The sequence below is a fragment of the Cherax quadricarinatus genome, chromosome 88, assembly GCF_038502225.1.
Source record: "Cherax quadricarinatus isolate ZL_2023a chromosome 88, ASM3850222v1, whole genome shotgun sequence".
In the NCBI taxonomy this organism is placed as follows: domain Eukaryota; kingdom Metazoa; phylum Arthropoda; class Malacostraca; order Decapoda; family Parastacidae; genus Cherax; species Cherax quadricarinatus.
Window position 1 is genome coordinate 17,603,681 of NC_091379.1, and position 16,967 is coordinate 17,620,647.

Sequence of the window (16,967 nt, forward strand, 5' to 3'; positions counted from 1 at the left end):
AGGGTGTTTCCGGGGTCAGCTCCCCCGCGGCCCGGGCCATGATCAGGCCTCGTGATGGATCAGGGCCTAATCAACCAGGCTGTTACCGCTGGCCGCACGTAAACCGACGTACGAACCACAGCCCGGCTGGTCAGGAACTGATTTAAAAAAGAGAAAAGTAGAAGATTTACCTTATTTCTATTACCAGGAATGATTGGTCATGGCTGATTTCATCCCAATAATTGAATCAGACCTAGTTAAAACCCATCAATCAGACCGGGGGAGGGATACAAACATGCCTTGCTCGTCCCAAGAAAAATTGTCAAAAATCGAATATTTACGCTATTTTAAGCCCGATTTCAAGCTACTTCCGGTTTTGAAAGCAACCAAAATATTCTCGATTTCAGTATTATCTTCCATTCTACCAAATGGTACCAAGAAGCGGTCAGTAAAACCATAAAAAAACTAGAAAACGCCACAAATTTGCTGTTTGAAACCAAATACAAGGTGAAAGGTTTGCTGTTCACATGCACTTCATGAGGCAAAATTACTTGTACACCTTGTACACTCACCACACGGACCCATTCTTCCATTCTGTCATGTCTAGGACAATATTTACTGGTCACAACTTATCTGAGGGAGATGAGCTCAGAACATAGATCTACCCTGCTATCAATAACATAGATGTATGTACGAGACTGAACGAGTTAAATAAGTACTCTTTCAGTGGGTAAGTACACTGAACGAGCTTGTACTTTAGTGGTACAGTTTGTTCTTGATGAGCCTCTAGTTTACACCACGCTATAGAATTTTTGCCACCAAAGTGGCTAGTTTATTGTGCACCCCATATACATCCTGTGGACGGTAGCTCAAGGGCATATGGGTACACAATAGGCCTAGGAAATAGACCCCAAAAGGCTATTGGAGAGTAACTGAAGTGGCTTATGTGCCGTAGTAGTCCCGACCCAGGTCTTGTTCATGAGGTGACCCGGCACACACTATTAATGATGTCTGTTATTACATTATCCCCCTGAATACCATAATGGATAACCAGTTGAAGTGTATGTACTGTTATAAAGTGTTTTGTGTGTGTACATACGTACGTACTTACCTATTTGTGGTTGCAGGGGTAGTCACCGATCCTGGTCCCAAGTGTGTGTGTGTGTAACCCTCACAATCATGAGGTATTAATTTTACTACATGTAAACAAGTGTGCAATGATTAATTTTTTAAAGTATCGGCTGGCATTGACCACTTTTTCCCCAATACAATAAAAATAGGTGATACCCACGCATACCTAGGTGCACCCCTGTTTAGTATATACTGTACAGTACTTAGCTGTACTTGTGTGTTTCTTGGTGATTCTTACTCCTATAAAACTGTTTCCAGTTTGGAGACCTGTAACTGCGGGGATGACCATTCTTGCAGTTTTTTAACACATACAGCAGCGTTGTATAACTCATACAGGTTTAGTACTTTTTGTGAATATAATACCGTACTAATAACATAAAATACAGAAAATATATTAAAATATGATTCTTTCTATTTCATTTTCCATTTCCTGCATTTTACTGTTCGTTTGCTAATTATAATATACTATTCTTAATTGACATTAGTCTTCACATTTTCGTTTATAATTATATATGTTGTGCTTCACTTATAAGTTCCCCACTCACACAGCAGCCTTGATTCCAGGCTACTGCTGTTGACCTAAAATTGCTGTACACTGAATCATTGCCCCCCCCCCTTTTTTTTTTAAATTTTAAATGCATTTAAAAGCCTGATGTTTACACTATTAGATATTAAGTGAGAAATTAAGCTAGGTCTACAAAAATGCATATGCAGCACACACAAATTCCAGCCACACTGTAGAGTGAAAAACTAATGTGAAGGACCTGGGAATGATAATGTCAGAGGATCTCACTTTCAAAAAAATCACAATGTCTCTACCACATCTGCTAGGAAAATGATAGGATGGATAATGAGAACCTTCAAAACTAGGGACGCCAAGCAAATGATCCTCTTCAAATCGCTTGTTCTCTCTAGGCTGGAATATTGCTACACTAACGGCCCCTTTCAAGACGGGCGAAATTGAAGACCTGGAGAATATAGAGACCTTTTACTGAACGTATAAGTACAATAAAGCACTTAAGTTACTGGGAATGGTTGAAGTTCCTTGACCTGTACTCCACGGATAATGTACACATGATAATATACACTTGGAAAATCTTTGAAGTACTAGTCCCAAATCTGCACACGCAAGTTACTCCTTGCGAAAGCAAGACCGGGGAGAGTCATCCACTCCACCGAGTTTGTTCATTCCTCCAGTAAGAAAGAGCCGATCCCTTGTGTTCTGGTGATTCGATTCCTGCTCCAGGAAGATCTTATGCTGACATTAGTAGCCATTGCAACATCCCCCAAATGAAGAGCAGGGGCGCCACTAGTACGCTAAATTAAATTATTTCTTTGCGTGATATACAATGTGTGATTTACATGTTATAAAATATTGTTAAGTACAAAGAAAACCCCTAAAATGCCTCAGCATTTCGGGCCCAAGACTGTTCAACTGCCACCCGGCATACATAAGGGGAATTACCAGTTGACCCCTGGCTGTCTTCAAGAGGGAGCTGGACAGACACCTGAAGTCAGTACCTCACCAGACAGGCTGTGGTTCGTACGTCGGTTTGCATGTGGCTGGCAGTAACAGCCTGGTTGATCAGGCCCTGATCCACCGCGAGTCCTAGTCATGGACCATGCCGCAGTAGCGTTGAACTCCGGAACATCCTCCAGGTATTAGGTTAAGATGAATAGTGAAAATATTGATAGAAAGTCTGAATAAATGAAGAATGGGTATAATTAAGAACAGCAGCGGAACCTGCCAGTATGTGTTCACATATGACTAGGTTATGTAGTTTTAATAACCAGAATAATGTACTTAAAAATTGAAATTAGACCATGGTACTTTCTTATAAATCTGATGTTTATTTAATCATATCTATTGTAGATCGATGGCATTGATAGCTTCATGGAAGGCATGTGCCACCGCAAAACAGAATTAGCTAGTGCTGTAGCAGGAGCAAGATCTCTTCTTGTTGGCCTTCGCTCAGTAATTACTGAATTAAAAGGTTTGATTATTTTATGCTCGTTATGTGCTTATGGTGTCCTATTTTATATAATTGTTATAAAAACTTAAATGTTTGCAGTATGTTTATACACTACCTTCTCATGTAGCACATTTTACATATCAACCTTTCTTTGTGAAGAAATAATGTATAGTAATATTATGCTCACTTGAGGTATATTACTGTGCTATAAATGTTGTTGTTTACTTCCTAGCAGTTTAAAACTGCCCTCTTGTTCTAATCAATCTCATTTTCCTTAGGTACTATGTGACCTATTAATATTTTAATCCTGTCTTAATGAGTAAGAATTTCCAGTGCTCTTGTTTTTTTTTATAATTCTTACCATATTTCTTAAATAAGTAAGTTTTTTCAGGTATAAAGAAATACAGTTACATATATTATCATACATAGCAGCATATGTGTAGAGAACCTGGGATAACCCAAAAAAGTCAGTGACTTATTTCCATTGGGGTTCTTTTACCTTATTATTATAATATAAAGGTTATAATATTTTCTTATTATTCTATAATGACGATAACATCTTATTATCATACTAAAAAGACTATCTACTACACGAGGGTCATTAAGACTATCTACAATACGAGGGTCATTACTAGCCAGCAGTAACAGCCTGGTTGATCAGGCCCTGACCCACCATGAGGCCTGGTCACATTGAACATTAAAATGGTATAAAATACCGACAGGTTGTTAGGTAAGACACATATGCAACAGTTAGGTATCTTTATTATGAAACGTTTCGCCTACACAGTAGGCTTCTTCAGTCAAGTACAGAAAAGTTGATAGAAGCAGAAGATACTTGAAGACGATGTAATCAGTCCATCACCCTTAAAGTTTTGAGGTGGTCAGTCCCTCAGTCTGGAGAAGAGCATATTGTTTCATACTATGGAACAATACTCTTCTCCAGACTGAGGGACTGACCACCTCAAAACTTTAAGGGTGATGGACTGATTACATCGTCTTCAAGTATCTTCTGCTTCTATCAACTTTTCTGTACTTGACTGAAGAAGCCTACTGTGTAGGCGAAACGTTTCATAATAAAGATACCTAACTGTTGCATATGTGTCTTACCTAACAACCTGTCGGTATTTTATACCATTTTAATGTTCAATCTGTCAGACACTGCAACACAAGGGTATCTTGGTACAGACCTGCAATCAACTTCGACAACTTCCACTAGTGAGAGGGGCTGGATTTGAGAGGGACCTGACTTCTCAACATCTGAGTTCTTACCTCTCCTAGTGGCCTACGTCTCACCTCTTGGCGCTATAAAAAGCTCCATCCTGTCACTTCTTCTCCATATTGTTTCATACTATGGAACAATGCTCTTCTCCAGACTGAGGGACTGACCACCTCAAAACTTTAAGGGTGATGGACTGATTACATCGTCTTCAAGTATCTTCTGCTTCTATCAACTTTTTTGTACTTGACTGAAGAAGCCTACTGTGTAGGCGAAACGTTTCATAATAAAGATACCTAACTGTTGCATATGTGTCTTACCTAACAGGCCTGGTCACAGACCGGGCCGCTGGGGCGTTGAACCCCGGAATTCTCTCCAGGTAAACGGTAAGAGATAGAGGAAGAGAGGAGGATTTTCTGGAGGAAAAAAATAATTTTGGCCCAGAATGAATGGATTGAATTTAAGAATAGGACTTTTGTGTACTCATTTAATTGTGGTTGCAGGGGTCGATTCATAGCTCCTGGTCCTGTGTGTGTGTGTGCAAATTATTTCATCAATCTTTTCCCTAAATTTGTGTGTTAAGTCATCTAACATGATAATCCCATATAAAAGTAACTTCAACCCTGTTGGAAGGAAATGTTTTAAGCTCACATAATTATTGAACTCATAATGGAAATGCGTGAGAGCATCCTCATAGTTCTACTGAAGGCTTCCTTTCTCTAGAACTGACAGGTTTCGGTTAGGCTAGGTAAGGTTCGTCAGGAAACAGGACAAGTGTTTACTTTTAGTTAGTTAGTTTAATATGTTTATTATGCACTCCATACCCATCCTGTGGGCGGTAGTCAAAAGATTACAGAGGTACATAATTGGTCCAGGGACTGGACTCCAAAGTTTTGATAGCTGAGCAAGTTACAATGGTAATGAACTAGATCTGGTCATAATCATGACCAAGTTACAAAGGTAATGAGCTCCAGGTAGAGCTGGTCACACTCATGAATAATTGCAAAGGTAATGAATCATAAACACATTAATCATGAGAATTTACAAAGGTAATGAGCTCCAGGTAGAGCTGGTCAAAATCATGACAAGTTTCAAAGGTAATGAATGATAAACACGTTATCACATGATTACAATCATAGACAAATTACAGAGTAATGAGCAGTTAACAAACATAGCAGGGAATTCATCCATTGCCCCAACAACAGATGTTGCTAGGTGCCTGTCTTTCCTCGGTAGACAGCCATTGCAAACAGCAGCAAGTTGCCCCGGGATCTGCTGCTTGCACGAGCACCATCGACCCTCCCCAAGAGGTCCAAGAAGCCAGTGACTCCGTTAGCAGCCCGATGGAGAGCTGTCCTAGGGACATGTCAGCGTCCTGGTGGACGCCAAGTTGACTGAAGATCCCAGGCCCTCGTGTGCACGGATGTTGAAGCTTGAGGAACTGAGTACACACTGCCTGTGGCACACCTGACAGCTGCCTCGCGGTCGAACTCCACGATGCTGTCCCTGTAGTGGAAGTTCCTGTGAGCCCGGCACTCCCTGCAGTGCCATCGCTGACATCGTGGGTTAGGGGAGAAGTACCCTCTACAGATGGGGTGGCGCTGGGAGTTGGGTGGGTGAGGCGGGGGAGACGCGCAGGTGTGAGGCGTTATGAGAGGGTCACTGTTTACTACACACGCCCTCCCCCCCAGCGGAGAGGGGGGGAGGCGCTGACTGGTCCTGACTCGACAACACCAAATCCTCTGAAACTGCACAACACTTCAACTATTTACGCTGAAACGATGCACTGGGATGTCCGTTCGCTGCTCTGGTATCTTCTCAAAGCATTCACACTGAGTTCTGTTAAGTAGGGACCTGGTCAGCCTCTTTGACCAGGAGCTATCCTTGAAAATCCCGCAGCTAGCCCGCTACACAACCTGCCATGTTGAGCCCTGGCAAGTGTTTACTGACGCGTGTCTTAGTTGATGACCCGCCGTTGGACCTTTTGGTCATTTGACCGAGGCCTTCCACTGGCTTACTGGTTCACCCCATTAAAAATTATGGTCATAGATGACAGGTTTCTTTAATTTATTTGAAAACCCATCCTGTGTGATGTAGTATGACAAGAAAAACCATCCTGCATGATTATGTTTGGTAAACATAGCCGTTGCTTTAAACTTGTAAAATGTAGTGTATCTTATCTTAATAAAAAGTGAAAGGATTTCTGCTGAAATAGGTATGCTTTGTGTGCAATTAAGAGATAAGATAAGATTTCGTTCGTATTTTTAACCACGGAGAGTTAGCCACCCAGGATAACCCTAGAAAGTCAGTGCGTCATCGAGGACTGTTTAACTTATTTCCATTGTGGTCCTCAATCTTGTCCCCCAGGATGCAACCCACACCAGTCGACTAACACCCAGGTACCTATTTGCTGCTAGGTGAACAGGACAACAGGTGTAAGGAAACGTGTCGAAATGTTTCTACCTGCTGGGAATCGAACCCGGGCCCTCTGTGTGTGAAGCGGGAGCTTTAGCCACCTTTTCATATTGTATTAGATTTCAAACAAGTTTGAGGTATAATATTGCCAGCTAAAGACTGAAAAGACAGCTAAAGACAGAAAACTTTCTACAGTATATACACAACTAATGAGGGGTAGTGGCTGGGTGACAAGTGATGATTGTGGTACCATATACTAGATACAATATTATTTTTTGCTAGTCAATTCTTTAACCAGCACTCTCTCCATTGAATCTAAATCAACTGACCCAGCAGATTTTGTTCTGTATTTCCAAAGTGTTAAATTAAGGAGTACATATAGTTGTACTGTAAAAACCCCTTCTCCTGCATATACATGTATTACTAAATTCAATAAGAAATTTTTGTTTTTCTTTTTATGTCGCCCAGCCTAGGTGGGATATGGCCGGTTTGTTAAAAAGATGTACTGTATGTGAAATATTATGCACAAGTCTAACAATACTGTATTAAATTCTGGAAAATATTAAATATGATGTTTCAGGCAGTGATCATTTAATTATAAATAATTTTTATTAGAAAAACTTAACACGCATCTAAGATGTGTGAATATCTTTTCTTCCTAACCATTTTAATGTACTGTTTTACAGGAAAGAGTCAGGCTGTTCTGAGAAAGAATTCTCAGTGTGAAGCACTTGAGTTACCCCGACAGACACAACAGTTCAATGTGGTTACCATGTAAGTGCAGTTTTTCTCTGGTTTATAGTCTTTAAAAAAGTTTTACATTTTTTATCAGACTTGTCTCCTTTAGATTTAAAGAATCTCAGTTTCATACTGTATATTGTTTCCCTTTAAAACAATTCTGGATGAAAAACTTGTAGTGTATTATATTGCACCAAATCATTGGACTTATTTTCTGATGCTATGATTTTGGTGTGTAGGTATATCACATTGACACCATGCCCAGCCCTTCTAGGGTAGGGTAGGTGCCTGAGCCCGAGCTTACAGCTCAAAACACTGGCATTCCCATTAGCTCCCCTGGGGCGGGGATGGCAGACCAGAGGGGACAGTTGGTCCCAAAGATGAGAGGGTACTTGTGCCTCCTCCCATGGGAGACTTAGGTCTCAGACACTCCCTAAAGAGGGAGCCAAGGCCGGGCCACCACTTGGAAAAGGCCCGGGCCGGGAGAATTACCGGCGAATCTTTAATAATAATAAAGGTATATCACATTGATGCTATTAATTTTGGTGTGTAGGTATATCACATTGATGCTATTAATTTCATTAATGTATTGTGTTTACATATTAACAATTTATTTTCTGATATTATGGTTTTATGAAAATATTTGGGATGGTCATGGTAAATTATTGGCTCAGAATTATTTATTGTACATTAGCACAGTGATTGAGAAAATTAATTATCTATCAGTGTTTTTAATTACCTATTTGTAACTACAGGAGCACGTGTCTCATCCTCAATTTTTTGTCTCTCTCTCTCTCTCTCTCTCTCTCTCTCTCTCTCTCTCTCTCTCTCTCTCTCTCTCTTTTTTTTTTTTTTTTTTTTTTTTTTTTTTTTTTTTTTTTTTTTTTTTTTTTTTTTTTTTTTTTTTTTTTTTACCAATGACTGTAGCATTAGTCGCACTCTTGTATCCCTTCCACTCTGTGTTTTATATTGATTTATCACTATCCTCTTGACTAAGATGCTATCCTCTTGATGAGTAACCTGGAGTTTACGTGGAGAGAACTCTCGGGGGTCAACGCCCCCGCGGCCCGGTCTTTGACCAGGCTTCATGGTGGATCAGAGCCTGATCAACCAGGTTGTTACTGCTGGCTGCACGCAATCCAACGTACGAACCACAGCCCGGCTGATCAGGAACTGACTTTAGGTGCTTGTCCAGTGCCAGCTTGAAGACTGCCAGGGGTCTGTTGGTAATCCCCCTTATGTGTGCTGGGAGGCAGTTGAACAGTCTCGGGCCCCTGACACTTATTGTATGGTCTCTTAACGTGCTAGTGACACCCCTGCTTTTCATTGGGGGGATGGTGCATCGTCTGCCAAGTCTTTTGCTTTCGTAGTGAGTGATTCTCGTGTGCAAGTTCGGTACTAGTCCCTCTAGGATTTTCCAGGTGTATATAATCATGTATCTCTCCCTCCTGCGTTCCAGGGAATACAGGTTCAGGAACCTCAAGCACTCCCAGTAATTGAGGTGTTTTATCTCCGTTATGCGCGCCGTGAGATGTTATCTTCTTGATGAGTAAGATGTTATCTTCTTGATGAGTGAGATGTTATCTTCTTGATGAGTAAGATGCTATCCTCTTGATGAGTAAGATGTTATCTTCTTGATGAGTAAGATGTTATCTTCTTGATGAGTGAGATGTTATCTTCTTGATGAGTAAGATGTTATCTTCTTGATGAGTAAGATGCTATCCTCTTGATGAGTAAGATGTTATCTTCTTGATGAGTAAGATGTTATCCTCTTGATGAGTAAGATGTTATCCTCTTGATGAGTAAGATGTTATCTTCTTGATGAGTAAGATGTTATCCTCTTGATGAGTAAGATGCTATCTTCTTGATGAGTAAGATGTTATCTTCTTGATGAGTAAGATGCTATCTTCTTGATGAGTAAGATGCTATCTTCTTGATGAGTAAGATGTTATCCTCTTGATGAGTAAGATGCTATCCTCTTGATGAGTAAGATGTTATCTTCTTGATGAGTAAGATGTTATCTTCTTGATGAGTAAGATGTTATCCTCTTGATGAGTAAGATGTTATCTTCTTGATGAGTAAGATGTTATCCTCTTGATGAGTAAGATGCTATCTTCTTGATGAGTAAGATGTTATCTTCTTGATGAGTAAGATGTTATCCTCTTGATGAGTAAGATGCTATCTTCTTGATGAGTAAGATGCTATCTTCTTGATGAGTAAGATGTTATCCTCTTGATGAGTAAGATGTTATCCTCTTGATGAGTAAGATTTTATCCTCTTGATGAGTAAGATTTTATCCTCTTGATGAGTAAGATGCTATCTTCTTGATGAGTAAGATTTTATCCTCTTGATGAGTAAGATGCTATCTTCTTGATGAGTAAGATGCTATCTTCTTGATGAGTAATATGCTATCTTCTTGATGAGTAAGATGCTATCTTCTTGATGAGCAAGATGCTATCTTCTTGATGAGCAAGATGCTATCTTCTTGATGAGTAAGATGCTATCTTCTTGATGAGTAAGATGCTATCTTCTTGATGAGTAAGATGCTATCTTCTTGATGAGTAAGATTTTATCCTCTTGATGAGTAAGATGCTATCTTCTTGATGAGTAAGATGCTATCTTCTTGATGAGTGAGATGCTATCTTCTTGATGAGTAATATGCTATCTTCTTGATGAGTAAGATGTTATCCTCTTGATGAGTAAGATGCTATCCTCTTGATGAGTAAGATGCTATCTTCTTGATGAGTAAGATGCTATCTTCTTGATGAGTAAGATGCTATCTTCTTGATGAGTGAGATGCTATCTTCTTGATGAGTAATATGCTATCTTCTTGATGAGCAAGATGCCATCTTCTTGATGAGCAAGATGCTATCTTCTTGATGAGTAAGATGCTATCTTCTTGATGAGTAAGATGCTATCTTCTTGATGAGCAAGATGCTATCTTCTTGATGAGTAACATGCTATCTTCTTGATGAGTAAGATGCTATCCTCTTGATGAGTAAGATGCTATCCTCTTGATGAGTAAGATGCTATCTTCTTGATGAGTAAGATGTTATCCTCTTGATTAGTAACATGCTATCCTCTTGATGAGTAAGATGCTATCTTCTTGATGAGTAAGATGTTATCCTCTTGATGAGTAAGATGCTATCCTCTTGATGAGTAAGATGCTATCTTCTTGATGAGTAAGATGTTATCCTCTTGATGAGTAAGATGCTATCCTCTTTATGAGTAAGATGCTATCTTGATGAGTAAGATGTTATCCTCTTGATGAGTAAGATGCTATCCTCTTGATGAGTAAGATGCTATCTTCTTGATGAGTAAGATGTTATCTTGATGAGTAAGATGTTATCTTCTTGATGAGTAAGATGCTATCCTCTTGATGAGTAAGATGCTATCTTCTTGATGAGTAAGATGTTATCCTCTTGATGAGTAAGATGCTATCCTCTTGATGAGTAAGATGCTATCTTCTTGATGAGTAAGATGTTATCCTCTTGATGAGTAAGATGCTATCTTCTTGATGAGTAAGATGTTATCCTCTTGATGAGTAAGATGCTATCCTCTTGATGAGTAAGATGCTATCTTCTTGATGAGTAAGATGTTATCCTCTTGATGAGTAAGATGCTATCCTCTTGATGAGTAAGATGCTATCTTCTTGATGAGTAAGATGTTATCCTCTTGATGAGTAAGATGCTATCCTCTTGATGAGTAAGATGCTATCTTGATGAGTAAGATGTTATCCTCTTGATGAGTAAGATGCTATCCTCTTGATGAGTAAGATGCTATCTTCTTGATGAGTAAGATGTTATCCTCTTGATGAGTAAGATGCTATCTTCTTGATGAGTAAGATGTTATCCTCTTGATGAGTAAGATGCTATCTTCTTGATGAGTAAGATGCTATCTTGATGAGCAAGATGCTATCCTCTTGATGAGTAAGATGCTATCCTCTTGATGAGTAAGATGCTATCTTCTTGATGAGTAAGATGTTATCCTCTTGATGAGTAAGATGCTATCCTCTTGATGAGTAAGATGCTATCTTCTTGATGAGTAAGATGTTATCCTCTTGATGAGTAAGATGCTATCCTCTTGATGAGTAAGATGCTATCTTCTTGATGAGTAAGATGTTATCCTCTTGATGAGTAAGATGCTATCCTCTTGATGAGTAAGATGCTATCTTGATGAGTAAGATGTTATCCTCTTGATGAGTAAGATGCTATCCTCTTGATGAGTAAGATGCTATCTTCTTGATGAGTAAGATGTTATCCTCTTGATGAGTAAGATGCTATCTTCTTGATGAGTAAGATGTTATCCTCTTGATGAGTAAGATGCTATCTTCTTGATGAGTAAGATGCTATCTTGATGAGCAAGATGCTATCCTCTTGATGAGTAAGATGCTATCCTCTTGATGAGTAAGATGCTGTCTTGATGAGTAAGATGTTATCCTCTTGATGAGTAAGATGCTATCTTCTTGATGAGTAAGATGCTATCCTCTTGATGAGTAAGATGCTATCCTCTTGATGAGTAAGATGTTATCCTCTTGATTAGTAAGATGTTATCCTCTTGATGAGTAAGATGTTATCCTCTTGATGAGTAAGATGCTATCTTCTTGATGAGTAAGATGCTATCTTCTTGATGAGTAAGATGCTATCCTCTTGATGAGTAAGATGCTATCTTCTTGATGAGTAAGATGCTATCCTCTTGATGAGTAAGATGCTATCTTCTTGATGAGTAAGATGCTATCCTCTTGATGAGTAAGATGCTATCTTCTTGATGAGTAAGATGCTATCTTCTTGATGAGTAAGATGCTATCCTCTTGATGAGTAAGATGCTATCTTCTTGATGAGTAAGATGCTATCCTCTTGATGAGTAAGATGCTATCTTCTTGATGAGTAAGATGCTATCCTCTTGATGAGTAAGATGTTATCTTCTTGATGAGTAAGATGCTATCTTCTTGATGAGTAAGATGCTATCTTCTTGTTATCCCAGCACATCCTCTTGTTATCCCTGCACATCCTCTTGTTATCCCTGCACATCTTCTTGTTATCCCTGCACATCCTCTTGTTATCCCTGCACATCCTCTTGTTTTCCCTGCACATCCTCTTGTTATCTCTGCACATCCTCTTGTTATCCCTGCACATCCTCTTGTTATCCCTGCACATCCTCTTGTTATCCCTGCACATCCTCTTGTTATCCCTGCACATCCTCTTGTTATCCCTGCACATCCTCTTGTTATCCCTGCACATCCTCTTGTTATCCCTGCACATCCTCTTGTTATCCCTGCACATCCTCTTGTTATCCCTGCACATCCTCTTGTTATACCTGCACATTGTTATCCCTACACATCCTCTTGTTATCCCTGCACATCTCTTTATCCCTGCACATCCTCTTGTTATCCCTGCACATCCTCTTGTTATCCCTGCACATCCTCTTGTTATCCCTGCACATCCTCTTGTTATCCCTGCACATCCTCTTGTTATCCCTGCACATCCTCTTGTTATCCCTGCACATCCTCTTGTTATCCCTGCACATGATAGAGGTAATGTGAGTCAATATTTAGTGTTTACATTAATACGTAAATAAGAATGTGGTGAGACTTGCAGGATTTGTTAACCAGATGGTCATGTATACACTGAGAGGTGTATACATGACCCTCAGGACTTGTTAACCAGATGGTCATGTATACACTGAGAGGTGTATACATGACCCTCCTTAAATGATTGATATATTATTGCTTGATACTATATTATGAACCCATGGATCAGTAGTAAAAAGTTTCTGCAGCGGAAGTACTTAAAGCAGAAAGTAATGTTGAGTATGGTTTTTATTTTATTGTTCAGGTATTGTTTATATTGAAGGGCGAGAGCTCCAGCAGCGGGTCATGTGACTAACATGACCCGCGTCAGGTAACACGTGTCCTGTTTCCTGACGAATCTTACCTAACCATAGTTTTAAAGTAGTTTTTAATGGACGTGATTGTAGCAGATTGGGATTTGAAGTCTTTCAAATTATTGCATGTTATCTAGTTTACCCATACTTAACTGTCTTGCTTTATATATACTGGATGATGCTTCTCATCTTGCAGTGTGTTGTTGATACACTTGTTTTGTTGATAGTGTTTAACTGGTTGCTGTGAGTCACTTATGCAAGTGCTACAACAAAAAAAAAATAGTCTTTTCTAAAAATATTTCACCATTATTTACCTTCTATCCATTACTTGTGCTTTTGTATTTTATGTTGTTTACCTTTTAATATTTCTCTTGTATGTACTTGTTGAAATCAATCTACCGTTTTCATATCTTAATAATAATAGTACCTTTATTTCTACAAGTACATGTACAAGGTATACAGGCCTAGCTGACATCAATGACACTATATAGAAGGAGAGTATTTCGGGTAAATTAGGTCAGTTCTGTTCCAGGAAGCTACCCACACCAGTCGACTAACACCCAGGTACCCATTTTACTGATAGGTGAACAGGGACAGTAGGTGTCGTATAGAAACACGTTGTAATGTTTGCAGCCGGACCTGAGTGCATGAGCCGAGTGCTCTAGCTCGGTTGCTAGCGCACTCACCAAGCATATGGCAAATGCTTCACTTTAATTTTTTGTAAGCCAGCATATATACAGGCAGGCTCCGCTTTTCATAAGAACATAAGAACGAAGGAACACTGCAGAAGGCTTACTGGCCCATGCGAGGCAGGTCCAAGTCTCCTACCGGCTTAAGCCAATGCACCCAACCTAGTCAGGTCAGGTCACATTGACTTAAGGGAGGAACACGGCAACCGACCTGGTAGCACAAGCTATCAGGTCTAACTCACACCCACCCACATCCACTCATGTATTTATCCAACCTATTTTTAAAGCTACACAACGTTCTGGCCTCTATAACGGTACTTGGGAGTTTGTTCCACTCATCCACAACTCTATTACCAAACCAGTACTTTCCTATATCCTTCCTGAATCTGAATTTTTCCAACTTAAAACCATTGCTGCGAGTCCTGTCTAGGCTAGATATTTTCAGCACACTATTTACATCCCCTTTATTTATTCCTGTCTTCCATTTATACACCTCAATCATATCCCCCCTAATTCTACGTCTTTCTAGAGAGTGCAGATTCAGGGCCCTTAGTCTATCCTCATAGGGAAGGTTTCTGATACATGGGATCAACTTTGTCATCCTCCTTTGTACATTTTCCAGAGAATTTATATCCATTCTGTAATAAGGTGACCAAAACTGTGCAGCATAATCTAAATGAGGCCTAACCAAGGATGTATAGAGTTGAAGAACAACCTGAGGACTCCTATTATTTATGCTTCTTGATATGAAGCCAAGGATTCTATTAGCTTTATTGCGAACACTTATGCACTGTTGTCTTGGTTTCAGATTACTGCTAACCAGAACTCCTAAATCTTTTTCGCAATCCGTAATATTAAGATCTACATTATTTAGTTTATATGTGGCATGGTTATTGTCCTGTCCAACATTTAGAACTTTGCATTTGTCTATATTAAACTGCATCTGCCACTTCTCCGACCACTGCATCAGTCTATTCAAATCTTCCTGGAGTGCTCGAATGTCCTCGTCAGAATGAATTCGACGGCCTATTTTGGTGTCATCGGCAAACTTGCCGATGTCGCTCTTTATGCCCTCATCTATGTCGTTTATGTAGATTGTGAACAGCAGGGGGCCCAACACTGACCCCTGTGGAACACCGCTCGTGACACTTCCCCACTCTGATTTCTCCCCATTTATGCAAACTCTCTGCTGCCTATTTGTCAACCATGCCTCTATCCAGGAAAAAATTTCTCCTCCTATTCCATGTGCTTTAATTTTCCTCAATAGTCTCTGATGTGGGACCCTGTCAAAAGCCTTACTGAAGTCCATATACACAATATCATATTCATTACCATGATCTACCTCCTCAAATACCTTAGTGAAAAAAGTTAATAAATTCGTAAGGCAGGAACGCCCCTTTGTAAAACCATGCTGAGATTCGTTGATTAATTTATGCTTTTCAAGGTGGCTACGAACTGCCTCGGCAATTATTGATTCCATAAATTTTCCCACTATGGAGGTTAGGCTTATTGGTCTATAGTTCGAAGCTAAGGACCTGTCACCTGTTTTGAAAATAGGTATCACATTTGCCATTTTCCACTTATCTGGCACCATGCCAGTTTGTAGTGATATGTTGAAAAGATTAGCCAAAGGTGTGCTAAGCTCCTCTTTACATTCCTTTAGAACCCTTGCATACAGTTCATCAGGGCCTGGGGATTTGTTAGGTTTTAATTTATCTATTTGCCTAAGGACCATGTCACTTGTGACCCTAATAGTACACAGTTTATTATCGTCCTGTTCTACATAATTTATCATTACTGGAATATCGCTGGTATCCTCCTGTGTAAAAACTGAGAGGAAGTATGTGTTACAAATTCTACACATTTCCTTATCACTGTCAGTGAGCTGACCCGAGGAACTTTTGAGTGGGCCTATCTTGTCCCTGATCTTACTTCTGTATACCTGAAAGAATCCTTTTGGGTTAGTCTTCGATTCTCTTGCAACTTTAACCTCATAATCTCTTTTTGCTTTTCTAATTCCCTTTTTTATTTCTCTCTTTAACTGAATATATCGATTTCTCAATTGCCCCTCTCCTCTTTTGATTTGCCTATATATGCCTCTCTTTTGACCAATCAGATATTTTAATCTATTGTTCATCCATTTAGGATCATTTTTGTTTGATCTGATTTCCCTATTTGGAACATAATTTGACTGAGCAGCTAGAACTATGCCCTGGAAAGCATCATATCGGCAACCATCACCACCTACCTGACCCTTAGTCAGGTCATTCCAGTTCAGCCCACCTAAGTAATTTTTCAGTCCTATGAAATCAGCCAAGCGAAAGTCAGGGACGGAGACTTGATTGCCATTATTAGGGGAATTCCATGATATATTAAAACTGAGTGATTTGTGATCACTTTCCCCAAGCTCATCATTAACCTCAAGATTACAGCAATAGTTTTCGGTTATACCCTTTCTTCATTTATTCAGACTTCCTATAATAAATATTCACCACTCACTATAAGCTAAGGACGAAAATATTTTAAGGTAAATAATGTCTGTACTGTACGCATGTCTCTTTTTTTTTTTACGCCTAGCTCGATGCTTACTTAATATATGTTAGTGTAAATATGTTATCAGACTTTAAATGCATTTGAAAGAAGAAAAAAAAAAGCTGCTTCACTTTTCAGGTATTTACAGGTACTCCTTCAAAGTTTTATGAACTTTGTGTTATTTACAATTCCTGGTAAGATGTACATGATATATAACCCGTAGCTCGATTGCTAGCGCACCCAGCTTACACACTGAAGTCCAGGGATCGATCCTCAGTGCGGGTGGAAACATTAGGACGTGTTTCCTTAAGACACCTGCTGTCCATGTTCAACTATAAATGAAATAGGTATATGGGTGTTAGTCGACTGGTGTGGGTCGCATCCTGGAGACAAAATTGACCTAATTTTCCT